The following is a 14,672-nucleotide window of genomic DNA, read 5'->3' on the forward strand; positions in this document are numbered from 1 at the left end:
GAAGAAGAAGAAGAAGAAGAAGAAGAAGAAGAAGAAGAAGAAGAAGAAGAAGCTGCAGCTAGGGAAAATCTCTCCTTTAAAAAAAAAAAAACCCTCCCTCAAATCTCCGTGAGAAAATAGAGGAAATTTTCATAAAGCATTTCGTTTTGCATATAAATTGGCGCCTCGATTGTGCCTGCGAATTTACTGCTGTCAAATTTAATTTTTCTTTAATTCTTCAGGCTCCAGATGTGGGAGGCTCGGTTATGCAGGCTGCCATTTTCAATGCTTACAGGTAGCGATGCAATCGATAATATCTCTTTATGAGAAATTACTGCTAATGTTATTGAGTCTGCATTTGGCATCATAGGCTGATAAGCTAATATGAAATGCCAATTCGTTCATTAAAAGGTAGCTACGTTTTTTTTTTAAAATGAAATGGGTGACAGGTCCTGAGGACGAAGCAGGGAAGAGGGAAAGAATCATAACCAATGCTACAGTTGTGGGCCGAGAATCAAAAATGGATAGAAGTAGTAACCTCATATCAGGGTTTTTAACCACATATTTAAGAGAGCCAGTGAGATCCTACAGAGGTTATGGACCTTGGATAAGGACTTTGACCATACTAGCTGTTTCCTGTATAAGATATGAAGCAATTTTGAAGGAAGATAGGACTTTGCTCACTAGCCTGTGAGAAAATTGCTTGATAGAAGATACTCATCTGGACCCACGCTCATCCTTACCTTTTGCAACCTTCACTGAACAATCTGTGTTACTAACTTAACAACTGCAGTGTTTCACTTCACAGCTGTGGCAAAGGAAGGTTGTAAAATGGGGCAAAATTCACTTAACTAATGTCTCACTTAGCAACATAAATTTTGGGCTCAATTGTCCTTGTAAGTCGAGGACTAACTGTACTGTTTATTTCAACTTTGAACATCTCTCTATAAAGCTTCAGCTTATTTATTTTTGTCCTACCGTTGGGAGACTTAGAGAATGCATCTATCCTCTCTTCTCTATTTTAAGAGCAATAGCACTTAGACTGATATACTGCTTCAGAGTGCTTTACCACCCTTTCTAAGCGGTTTATAGAGTCAGCCTATTGCCCCCAACAATTTGGGTTCTCCTTTTACCCACCTCGGCAGTATGGAAGGCTGAGTCAACCTTGAGCCTGGTGAGATTTGAACTGCCAAATTGCAGGCAGCCGGCAGGCAGCAGAAGTAGCCTGCAGTACTGCACTCTAACCACTACACCACCGTGGCTCTTAATGCTTCCACTCAGCCTTTTGATTATCCTTCCTAATATTCATCCCCCATTCCTTTCACCAGCTTTTCTGCTCTTCTCTGCATTCATTCCCAGTTCCTTGGTGCTCTTCTTATATTGAAATGACCAAAACTGGACAAGGTATTCCAGGTTGCAAAGCATGCTATGCAGTGAAGGCAATCAATTTCCTTTCCCACCATAACCTTTATGAGAACTCTAATAACATATCTTGCCTAATGGTTGAATGGGGCATAAATATAGGCCAGTCTAGTAGACAGCTATATTTATTTATAAATAGCTGTAGATATTTATATTGATCACAGGAAAAGACACAGCAGTTTTAAAGAATTGCAAGCGCTGTACGTACACTTGTAGCCTCTGTTCAATTCGAAATCAACATTGAAGCCCTGTATAACTTTGGTATTCAATTATAAGCCAGTTTTCTCCACCTTTTCTATCAATCTGTGAAAAAGAAAAGAAGACCTAAAAATTGCATTTATTTTCAAACATTGCCTTCCTTTTTCCCAATACACAATTTGTGTCTGGCACATCCCTACCCTTGCCTATTTTGGTAAGCAATCTGTGAACCAAGAACTAGATTATTAAAAAAATAAGAGAAGTGAAGTTCTTTTCTGAACAGGATGTTGGCTAGGAATTGTGAATCTGGTCAGTTTTGCTTGCAAAAGAAAAACCAAACCGCATTTTCTTTTATCCCTTTATTTGCTATTTCCACCAACTTCTCCTTGCTGACCGGTATGTACTTCAGCCGGGAATGAATAGACTCTTTTGCAAATAAATTACCCTATTTATGTATGAAGAAGGTATTATTATTTATAATTCATTATTCTTCTCTTTAAAAATTTACAGTCAGGGATAAGAATCAATAACATATGAAACATTGCACGTATACCAAAGGTCCGTAGAGGAAAAGCAATGATGTAATCCAAAGTGGACAAAAATGTTAATAATAGTAATGAATTGCTAGCATGACTTGATACGGGAGGATGGGGGGGAGTAGGGAAAATGTATCCAGAGAGTTCTTTAGATATCATCATGTCAGTAGGGATGATGCTGTGACCTGTCGGCTGCCAAGCCCTCCGACAACCGAATCAGACGAGAAGGCGGAGTGGGAGTCGGGGCCAACATCAAGGCAATCTGAGAGCTTCAAGGGAGAAGAGGGAATGGAGCTATGAGAGATAGAGACAGAGGTAGAGCCTGGGCCAGTCATCATCCACCAGGTGGAAAGTCAACAGCGCCAAGATTCAGAGATGGCTGATGAGGAAGATGAGGAACAGTTGGGTCCGGTGCCTGACACATGGATGCACAGAAGGCAGAGGAGAGGAGAGCAGCGGGATGCTATGGGCTGGTCCTGGGGATGGAAGAGCCACTGCTGCTAGCTAAGTCCCACCCTAGCTTTGGGGATGAAAGGCAGGGAGTGGAGACGAATAGGTGTGGTAGACAACTATTCACCTCCATATTGGTCAGCCACTGATAATCCAAACTTCTGAATCCTGTCTGGAACTTTATTGGAATTCTTTCTTGGAATCTGCGGCGCTGAGAGTCGGGCGCACCTTCTGAGCCAGTGGTGGGATTCAAATTTTACAACCGGTTCTGTGGGCATGGCTTGGTGAGTGTGTCGGGGGAAGGTTACTGCAAAATCCCCATTTCCTCCTGAGCAGCTGGGACTCAGGAGGCAGAGGATAGATGGGGACGGGGCCAGTCAGAGTTGGTATTTACCGGTTCTCTGAACTACTCAAAATTTCCGCTAGCGGTTCTCCAGAACCGGTCAGAACCTGCTGAATACCACCTCTGTTCTGAGCGTGTGTATTTGTGTGTTTATCTGATACTGGATAATAGCGAGCGCTCCTTCCAGGACTTCCTTTACGAGTGTAGGTAAAAGGAGAGACTGCTGATGTGTTGGGGCTATTTCAGGGAGAAAGGGAACGAAGTTCGCTTTCCAAAGGCTGTAAGAGACTTTGTTATCCTGCAGAGAGAGGGGGGGGGGGGAGAGAGAGAGAGGAAGGGAGGGAGAGAGAGGCTCTGGGCCGGGGCAACTGACATTCTTAATAAAGGGAACGTTTAGTTATAAACAGCGCACTTGTTGTGTTTGGGAGCTGGGTCAGAACACCTGCCAATGTTTATTTCAAAATATTGAAAACACCATTGTAGTGGCATGATAACAAGCTCTGTCCCCCTTCAAACATGGAGGTGACATCACGATTCCTGTACCAAACAGCTGGTTGCTTGCACTGTGGTAGACAACCCTGCTTTCAACGTGAAACCCATCTTGATCTGCTTTGCTATGCTCCACCTCTGTGATATTATTCCAGATGTCAAGTCATTGTTCCCTGTCCTGTTCCCCCCCCCCCGAATGTTCATGAGACAGCTAGGAAAAGAAATAATGGACTAAAGATCTTAAAATACAGGTGTATTTTGTTTTGCAGTGCCCAGAATCACTAGCTTGTGAGATGGGTAGCTATATAAATTAGATGTATGATAGATAGATAGATAGATAGATAGATAGATAGATAGATAGATGGATGGATGGATGGATGGATGGATGGATGGATGGATGGATGGATGGATGGATGGATAGATAGATAGATAGATAGATAGATAGATAGTAGATAGATGATAGATAGATAGATAGATAGATAGATAGATAGATAGATAGATAGATAGATAGATAGATAGATGATAGACAGACAGACAGGCAGGCAGGCAGGCAGGCAGGCAGGCAGGCCTACAGGTAATAGATATAGATATAAATAAACTAGATAGATGATAGATAGATAGATGTTAGATAGATAGATAGATAGATAGATAGATAGATAGATAGATAGATAGATAGATAGGCAGGCAGGCAGGCAGGCAGGCAGGCAGGCAGGCAGGCAGGCAGGCAGGCAGGCAGGCAGGCAGGCAGGCAGGCAGGCAGGCAGGCAGGCAGGCAGGCAGGCAGATGGATAGAGAGATGGAGGGGGGAGGGGGAAGATTCCTCAAATATTTATCAATGGTTGACCCCTCAAAAGTAATTTTATTTTCATAAGAAAGAGCATCAATTTTACAACTCTTCCCTCAGTTTGAACATCAAGTTCTCTTATGAGAAATTTCACATCAATTCTATTCCCAATAGATTTACTAAATTGTGGATTTCCTCGTAAACATCTGAAAACAGAGAGGTATGGGATAGTGAGAAAGTATATCAGGATTTCTCCTGAGGCCCGAGGACTTTTAGCCCCGTTTAGTTTCTTTTCTAAGTCTAAGAGACTTAAACTGGTCAAGAAGGCTCAAGAACTGTGAAGGCAGAAACATTTTCCCAATAAAAATGTAATTTCCCACAGGGTCATTTCATTTTCATTTGACTTTTTCTGAACTCTCAGTGCAGTCAACAAAATATCTAATGTTTTGTTAGCATTTACTGGTGTTCAGTAACTGCAAAAAATGCCATACAGATTCTTCTCCTCCCATTTTCTCTTCCTAGATCCGAAACTCCATATATATGTTTTTTGACAGGGAGAGAAGTAATCAGAAAATGAAGCAGAGCCTTCAGTTGCTTCTACAAAATGAACCCAGAGGTTCACGGCGTCAATCTTACAAGTAATCCTCAACTGATGACCACAATTGAGCCCTATATTTTCATTGCTAAGCGAGACAATTGTTAAGTGAGTTTTGCCCCATTTTACGACCTTTATTGCCCCAGTTGTTAAGTGAATCACTGCAGTGACAGTCATAGGTTACTAATAGGCAATCAAATTATACTAGGAAACAAATAAAACAATATAAATGTAAAAGATACAAGCAACATGGTTACAGTCATAAGTGGGAAGAGATAGGTACTAGGAAGGAAGAGAAGAATAATAGTAATACAGTCTTGGTAGATAATTTGATAGTGTTGTGGGAATTAGTTGTTTAGCAGAGTGATGGCATTCGGAGAAAAACTGCTCCTTGGGCATTGAACTTTCTGAGTTGGCAGAAAGAACATTCTTTGTTGTGCTTTTTTGATGACATTTTTGATGTTAGGTGTCTATTTTAATACATACCAAATTTGGAAAGCTAGAAAAGCATAAAGGTGACATTAGTCCTGGCAAGAGAGAATCAAAAACCAGATCACAGTTTGTCCTGTTTAACCTCCACACCACAAAACTCTCTGTGGAAATCTGGTTTGAAAATGCAAAATTCTGCCGATTAGCCATATGTACGTAGGGCTTAAGTTATATTTGCGCTCTGTAGATTCTGCTTTTTCAGTTGCAAAGTTTGGAGACCTTCATGTATTATCATAATCTAAGATACAATAATAGAGTTTCTCCACTGTGCATTTTCATCTCATTTCTTCTAAATAGAATGCCTTAAGTTGAAAGACTTTTTTTAAAGCTTTCTCTCTCTCTCTCTCTCTGACTGGGGAGTTTAGAGGAGGGGAGGGCATATCTATATATTATTGTCATCTTATTCAGGTTGGAAAATATGGCTCTAAAAATGTGGACCCTTTTGCTTTTAGTTCAGTTTGTCAGATTATGGAACTGAGGAACCATTGATCCCCCAGGATAAAAATCAGCAGATGGCTCCTTAAAAGAACAGCGCAGTGTATTCAAAGAATGTCTGAGAAAGTCCTTCCTTTTGTAGTTCGGGATACTGAAGGTCAAAATAAAAAATGTGCTACTTAGAAGTTCAGGAAAGGAGGGGAAAGTGTTAGACCGGAATTTAAATAAAGCGGCAATTTAAATAGCTATTATTACAGGTAGTCCTGTTTAGTAATCATTTCAAGTTACAAGGTAGCACTTGGGGGGGGGGAGAATTGACTTAAGACTGGTCCTCAGACTTATGACCATTTCCCCATGGTCATCACAATCACAATTTAGGCACTTGGCAACTGGCATGTATTTATGATAGTTGCAGCACGCCGGGGATCAGGAGATCGCCATTTGTGACCTTTTCAGAGGGATTCCAACAAGTAAGATCAATGGGGGAGGGGGGGGAGAAATGAGGATTCATTTAACAACCTCATGATTCCCTTAGCAACTGCAGTGATTTGCGTAGCCATCGTGACAAAACTGGTGGTAAAGTCCAGCATAATTCACTCAATCCTTAACAAGGAGAATTTCTGGTTCCAAATTGCGGTCGTAATTCAAGGGCCGCTTGCAACGACTTGCCTTCAGAAGTTGTGGGTACTCCAACACTGGATGTTTCTAAAGAAGAGATCGGACAATCATTTATCCGGAATGGTAGGGAGGGTCTCCTGCTTAAGACCACTGAGGTCCCTTCCAACTCTGGTATTCTGATGGAGGGAGGGGTTTTTCATTGTAGGGGTTCAAATGGAGGCTAGAAAACCACTTGTGATCGTGGTTTCATTTGAATTCCTGTTCAGTACTGGTTAGGATGTTGGGCTGAGTGCAGAGGTGGGTTCCTCCCGGTTCGGCCGAGTAGGTAGTAACTCAGCCTGCCACGCCCCTGAACTGGTTCTCTCAGTGGCGCCATCTTGTTTTTTCCTTCTGAGCATGCACAAAAGCAAGTTTTAGTACTGCGCATGTGCGCATAGCGTGCATCATGTGTGCATAGCATGCATCATGTCCACATAGCATGCATCATGTGTGCATAGCACTCATCCCTGAGCAAACCGGCAGTAGAAGCAGCTGGAACACACCCCTGGCTGAGTGGCCTTAATAGCCCTTTCCAACTCAAGAGGTTTTATGAGCTTTGTAAGGTTTTCGATCTGATTTCTTCATTTGAATGTTTTGAATAGCAATGGATGGATGGATGGATGGATGGATGGATGGATGGATGGATGGATGGATGGAAGGAAAGAAGGAAGGAAGGAAGGAAGGGAGGAAGGGAGGAAGGGAGGGAGGGAGAAGATGTCTGGGAGGAAGGAAGGAAGGAAGGAAGGAAGGAAGGAAGGAAGGAAGGAAGGAAGGAAGGAAGGAAGGACTGAAACCGGATTTTATTACATTCACCCAAAGAAGTCCCAAAAATGCAGAAATGGCATTTGGAAACTCACACATGTATTTGTTATTCTAATCTAATCAAGCTACTACAAATGGGCTACATAGAATCTATCATAGAATCTATCAAGAAATAGTCCACCCACAAAGTGCTGCCATGACTAGGCATATTATCTATTACATATCATTCTCAGGGTAACATATAACTCGGTGTTTGCAAGGACTCTCCCTTGCAACTGATTATTCCCCTCCCTTGCAACTGATTATCCTGCTACTATTTTGCACTCAGAATACTTACTAGAGTTCTTTTGATACTCTCAGTTTTGGAAAGACCAACTCCACACCCCCACACCCCCTTTACAACACAGAACAGATTTTCCTCTTTGTGTTGATCTGGCTTTTCAACTTGACATCAAATTGAGTGCAGAGCTGAACTTGAGCTAATTAGTCTCCACTTCCCTGGGCTTCCCTCCCTGAATTCACGTTTGTTATATTTCTATCAGTTAACTAAGGGCTCCTAGGGAACACACAGACTTGTGATTCTCCTCCAAGCTTTCAAGAAAATAGCTTAAGAATGTGTAATGAGAGCCAGCGCCGTACAGCGACTTAGAGTGTTGAATTACGTTGGGCGAGACCCATTTGAATTTAGAAGTCACTGGATGACTTTGGACGAATGCTCATTTCTCCATCCAACTTCCTGCAGGACGTTTTCCCTATGGCAGGGGTGTCCAAACGTGGGAACTTTAAGACTTGTGGACTTCAACTCCCAGAATTCCCCAGCCAGCTATGCTGTTGAAGTCCACAAGTCTTAAAGTTCCCAAGTTTGGACACCCCTGCCCTATGGGGATGAAATGAATGGGTTTTGCTGGTGATCTTTGTTTTAAAAAGTTTTTTTCCCCCATTCAAGTTCATTCACACGTATACATTTTTTACAGTTGCTATTTAACATTTGTCTCTATATTTATTTTTACACACATATATAATTCAGTTTGGGTCACTTTCTTGCCACCCTGTGCCTCCATCTTATTTTGCAACAACCTTGCTCCTTCCATCTTCTCAACCTCCCTTCTCTGCCTTCTTCTTTCCTCCTCTCCTTCCTCCTTTCTTCTTCCCCTCTCTTTCCCTTCTCCTCCTCCCTCCTCCTCCTCCTTCTTACCCTCTCTCCTCCTCTAGATTCCCCACCCTTGCTTTCTCTGCTGTACTCTTTCTTCCTCCTTCCTCATCCTCCTTCCTTTCCGTTTTTGCCCTTGCTTACTGTATTTACTTTCTCTGATGTGTTCTAATGGTGGCGTTTCAGCAATCCCAACGTTATCTTTTCATACAAATAATTTTCTCTATTACATTTCATTTCTAATGTTAATTCCACTTATGTCATTTTCCACTTGTTTACTTGCATTTTAATATTTTCTTGTTTCCCCTCCCCCTAATTTGATAATGTGTCGTCTGAGTTATTTATTTCATGTTCTGTTCTTTTCTCTTTCTATTTGTATATTTTTTTCAAGCCAATCGTAATGCTGGTGATCTTGTTGGAAGAAATCTGGTTCAGTTTCAAATGAGGTGAAAGACACCGGAAGCAAGGAGGCCGATTGGAAAGATGGTTTATTGACGGATAAGACTACATGGGTTTGAGGTCCAAGGCAGCTGAACACATGGAGTGGAGAGAGAAGGTTATTTATACCTTTTCTTGAGCCTTGCCCTTGAGCTTCCTGTTCCTGTGCAAGAAATGCATTCTATTGGCTGTAGTCAGACTCCCATGAGGCCATGTGGGGTCATGTTTGTCTGAATCAAGTTGGGTTAAACCTTGGGCTAATGCAATGTCCTTAGGAAATTTTGAAATGCAGTGAGCCCTGCTGCTAGATGGGTAGAGGGCTAATCCTATTATGTCCTCAGGGGTCATGTCTTAATCCCATCACCCTGGAACTGGAGGTCTTTTGTCTTGTAGATAGGCTGGTCCAGTCTCTCTTAAGGTGCACCAAAATATCTGCTAGGGATAGGGAGCAAATGCAAAAGGGGAAACATTTCTCCTTAATCTGGCTTCCCCATTGACTTTGCTTGTCAGAAGGTCGCAAAAGTGGACCTATGGCCGTTTTTCACACTTACGACTGTTGCAGCAGCCCCGGGGTCACTCAATCAAAATTTAAATGCTTGGCAACTGACTCATATTTACGACGGTTGCAATGTCCCAGGGTTACGTGATCACCTTTTGCAACGTTCTGACGAGTAAATGGGGAAGCCAGATTCATTTAAGAACCAGTTTATTAACTTAACTGTAATGATTCACTTAACAACTGTGGTGAGAAAAGTCGTAAAATGGAGCAAAATTCACTTAACAAAGGTCTCACTTAGCAACATAAAGTTTAGGCTCAAATTGTGGTCACACATCGAGGACTACCTCTACTGTTTGGCCCTAGCCTTGAAGAATTTTCCCTCGGCAAAACACAAATTAACTAACTCAGGAATTATTATTGTTAGTAATCATCTTACATTAGCTTTAGTAAGAGATTCGGACAGTAGTTTCCTTTGGTTGTTATCCAGGCAATCAGTTGCTGCTCTTATATGAGGATTTATTTGCTGTTAAACGTGATAACTTTGACCATTTAGGAAACTGAAAGGGTATTTGGTTCTCTCCCTAAATGTCAGCCTTTTAAGTGGCTTGACTTTTATTTTCTATTTACCCTGGTCAGTGTAAATTTCTGTGGGTTTTGCTGGTGTGGGAGAGAGGATTTGGGATGTGTAGTCTGTTGTTATTAATATTTGACTTTGTTAGTGCGAGCTGTTTACTGTGTGATATCCAAGGAAAGGAGAAGAAAAGTAGAGAAGATTCATCACTTGTTTGGAAAAAGTCTGGGTGACCTTAAGATGCAGTGGCCGTAGCTCCCTCATCTCTCTTTTTGCACTGGCTTTGAAAACACAAACTGAGATTGCATTTATTTTTAACCACCTGTCTGCCTTTATATTCTAAATGTTTTATAGTCATCTAGAATAGAAATAAGAATAGAATAGAATAGAATAATGGAGTGGAGTGGAGTGGAGTAGAGTAAAATAATAGAGTGGAGTGGAGTGGAGTGGAGTGGAGTGGAGTGGAGTGGAGTGGAGTGGAATGGAATGGAATGGAATGGAATGGAATAGAATAGAATAGAATAGAATAGAGTAATGGAGTGGAATGGAATGGAATAGAGTAGAATAGAATAGAATAGAATAGAATAGAATAGAATAGAATAGAATAATGGAGTGGAGTAGAGTAGAATAGAGTAAAATAATGGAGTGGAGTGGAGTGAAGTGGAATGGAATAGAAATAGAAATTAGAATAGAATAGAATAGAATAGAATAATGGAGTGGAGTGGAGTGGAATGGAATGGAATAGAATAGAATAGAATAGAATAGAATAGAATAGAATAGAATAGAATAATGGAGTGGAGTGGAGTGAAGTGGAATGGAATAGAAATAGAAATTAGAATAAAATAGAATAGAATAGAATAATGGAGGGGTGTGGAGTAGAGTAGAGTACAGTAAAATAATGGAGTGGAGTGGAGTGGAATAGAAATAGAAATTAGAATAGAATAGAATAGAATAGAATAGAATAGAATAGAATAGAATAATGGAGTGGAGTGGAATGGAATGGAATGGAATGGAATAGAATAGAATAGAATAGAATAGAATAGAATAGAATAGAATAATGGAGTGGAGTGGTGTGGAGTAGAGTAGAATAGAGTAAAATAATGGAGTGGAGTGGAGTGAAGTGGAATGGAATAGAAATAGAAATTAGAATAGAATAGAATAGAATAGAATAGAATAGAATAGAATAGAATAGAATAGAATAGAATAATGGAGTGGAGTGGAATGGAATGGAATAGAGTAGAATAGAATAGAATAGAATAGAATAGAATAATGGAGTGGAGTGGTGTGGAGTAGAGTAGAATAGAGTAAAATAATGGAGTGGAGTGGAGTGAAGTGGAATGGAATAGAAATTAGAATAGAATAGAATAGAATAGAATAGAATAGAATAGAATAGAATAATGGAGTGGAGTGGAATGGAATGGAATGGAATGGCCCATCAAGCCACGTCCACAGAACCGGTAGTAAATAAATTTGAATCCCACCACTGCTTCCAATCCCTCAGTGAATCAGACAGTGTTTGCCTGAATCAGTTCAAAATATAATTTTGTTTCTCAGGGCTTAAAAATGCTTCATTCCTCTTTGCCTAGGGAACAATTCTTGCACATCTCTCTCAGGGTCATCTTCCTTACCTTATGCATGTTAAAACCGTTAGATTGCTGTTGACCAATCTATAGGTTGCCTAACTGTCTAGAGTCTTGCTATGTGAGTGAGGGATCCGTGATGCTCTTTGAGCTTGGCTGTTTTCTTGCAGCTATTTCTTTAGGCAGCGAACTGATGCTGTTACCTAGTGTGGGCAATGAAATGTCTGCAAGAAAGCCACCACGCTGAGAGAGCACCAAGGGCCCCTCATTTCACTGAGCTGGTATTCTTAATCCGACTACTGAACCGCAGATCTCTATGGCAAAAACCCAAGGAGCTTAAAACGACTGTACCATTTCATTTAATTGGAAGGCTGATCTTCATTTTTGCAATCCAATTTTGCAGATATTGGTCTTTTCTGCTAGCCTCGGAAGAGCCCACACAACTCTCCACGCAGGATCCGACCCTCTCAAGGGGGTTAAAAAAAATGACTAATGTTATGATAAAAGCAATGGACTAGCCTTGTGGTCTTTAATCAAAGCACCTTGACTTCTGCAGGAGCCGTACCAGGGTATGGAGTGAATAATGACTCCCGGATTTGAGCTGATGAGAATATTAATATAGTTAACTCAATATCCAGGGTCTAGTTCTCGTAGCCGATGGTGTGTGAAATTTTCTTGCTAAGGAAATTACCTTCAGTTTGGAAGTTGTGCTAAAATGTGCCTAATCCCAAGTCTGGAGGGGGTGGTACCTGTTACGAATACTATGATATGTTAATTGTTGGCCACCTAGAGCGAAAATGTTATATTACAGGGATAAATAATAATAGGTAGCTTTGCGGTATTTTGGAGAGTGGCAATTATATAGTCACCAATCACAGCTCATAGCAACATTTCTGGATTTCAAAGTATAGAAGAGTTTATTATAACTCCTGCAGGATCCAATAGGAGTCGGTCCCCGGGACCAGTAGCTCAAATGCGACTTAGCTGCTAAAGTTCTATGCACATGTATCCTTTATTAAGTTATTCTTACGTATTTCGTACCAGGACAGTTGCATCAATTGCCCACTAGGTGTCAGCAAAAAGTTTTTGGCAGCGTTGCAGGAATCAATGGATTTAATCACCATCCTTACTGATATGCTGTATCATAACTTTGCCATATTTGCTTTATATCTAGGCGTAAAGGACTTCAATAGAAGACGAAATAAAACACCAAACATCTCAGAGACCACAAAGGATGTTTTGTTAAGCACAGATGCCAATTTTATTTCACATAAGTGAAATGCACAAGTGTTAAAAACTTTTGAAATTCTTTAGTGATTCCCCTCTGCCCATCTGTGTCATTGTTTGATTGTGTATTTATACAGTATATCCTACTTCTACAAAAGTCAGGGGCACCTGCAGTAGAAACCAAAAGTTAAGATGTGTGTAAACTATGAAAGTGCGCTCAGTGCATGTAAAAATTATGGTAGTGTAAGAGAAGGAGTAGGGACACGGTGGTTCAGTGGCTAACACGCTGAGCTTGTTGATCAGAAAGGTCGGCAGTTCGGGGGTTCGAATCCCTAGTGCCACATAACACATAACAGTGTGAGCTCCTGTTACTTGTCCCAGCTTCTGCCAACCTAGCCAGTTCGAAAGCACGTATAAAATGCAAGTAGAAAAATAGGAACCACCTTTGATGGGAAGGTAACAGCGTTCTGTGTTCCTGTGGTGTTTAGTCATGGTGGCCACATGACCACGGAGACGTCTTCGGATAGAGCTGGCACTTCGGCTTTGAAACAAAAATGAGCACCGCCCCCTAGAGTCGGGAACGAGTAGCACATATGTGCGAGGGGAACCTTTGCCTTTATCTTTTTAAGAGAAGGAGTGGCAGAACCTGGGGGTGTAGTTAAAAAGGGGAGAAGCCTAAAACACACACACACAGAGAGAGAGAGAGAGAGAGAGAGAGAGAGAGAGAGAGAGAGAGAGAGAGAGAGAGAGAGAGAGAGAGAGAATCAAGACTGGACTATCATTGAGCATTAGTCTTGGTGCTGTACACCAGAGCTGTCAAACTCGATTTCAGTGAGAGCCACATTAGGGTTGTGCTTGACCTCGGGAGGTGGGGGGAGGCAGGAGGTCATGGCCAGGTAGGTGTGGCCAGTTCAACATCACTCATGTCGGGATTGCCTACAGTGGCCCAAGTGTTCTGCCATCGAAAATTGGTCCCGTGCTCTGTTTTCAACACGGGCTCCTGAGTTCCACTTTCGGCCGCAATGACCTCCTGCAGCTCTCTGCCAGCAAAAACGGAACTTGGGGGAGCTGTGTGCCCCCCCCACCAAAGCTCAGTTTTTGCTGGCAGAGGGATGCAGGAGGCCATCGTGGCCAAAAATTGGAGCCTGGGAGAACCGCATGCAACCCTCCTGAGCTCCGTTTTCACTGACAGAGGCACTGCGGGCAGTCCTTTGCTGTTTCCAGAATGGCCCCGCGGGCCAGAACGAAGCACTCCGTGGGCCGAATCCAGCCCGCGGGCCTTGAGCTTAACACCCCTGCTGTACACTGTCTGCAGTCTCGTGAGCATCCCACCTTAACTTCCCACTTTTAAGGTGCAATCCTGCTTTGTCTTGCGAGCTCTTGAATCCATCTCTTGCAAACCGTGCTGGACCACCTATTCCTTAGCCCGATGTAGCCCCCCACTTCCCCCCTGCTAGAATAGATCTATAAAATAATGGAGGAGAATCTGGAATCATCGCAGCCAATTTGGACGGAGACAACCAAGATATGAAAGGCTGCCAGGGAACGTGAGTTGGACCAGTAAATCTCTGAGCTCTTAAAGTTATCATCTTGAGATGTCCATTATAATTAAAATGATGGGCTCCAAATTATCTGCTCGTATCTTCTTTCTTTTCCTTTTTTTTTGCAAAACAGTCACTTGAACACACGGCTATCTTTTTCACATAATGAACAGGAAGGCCGTACGCTAAATTATGCTTTTCCACACTTCTCCCCCACCCCCCCACCCCCGTCCCTGATTGCACAATTACCTCCTCTTCTTCTGCCCTTGATGGTGCAGGAGGTCATTTCAATCCGAGTCCAAAATTACTTCTCTCAAAATGTTGCCAATTCTTACAAAAGCATCCCACTTTACTGCCAAAGCTCCGGTAAGCCACACAGCTGAGGTTACGAGAGAGCAGAAGCTATAACTCTGTTGTTTCATTTGCATACAAATTGTCATCCCAGAAGCAAACATATTGTTAACATTATGGATTACATAAATCTGGTACTTTTCGTTGATATTTTTTTTGTTTAAGGAGAGAGACGA

The sequence above is a fragment of the Natrix helvetica genome, assembly GCF_964273705.1.
Source record: "Natrix helvetica genome assembly, chromosome: 6".
Taxonomy (NCBI): domain Eukaryota; kingdom Metazoa; phylum Chordata; class Lepidosauria; order Squamata; family Natricidae; genus Natrix; species Natrix helvetica.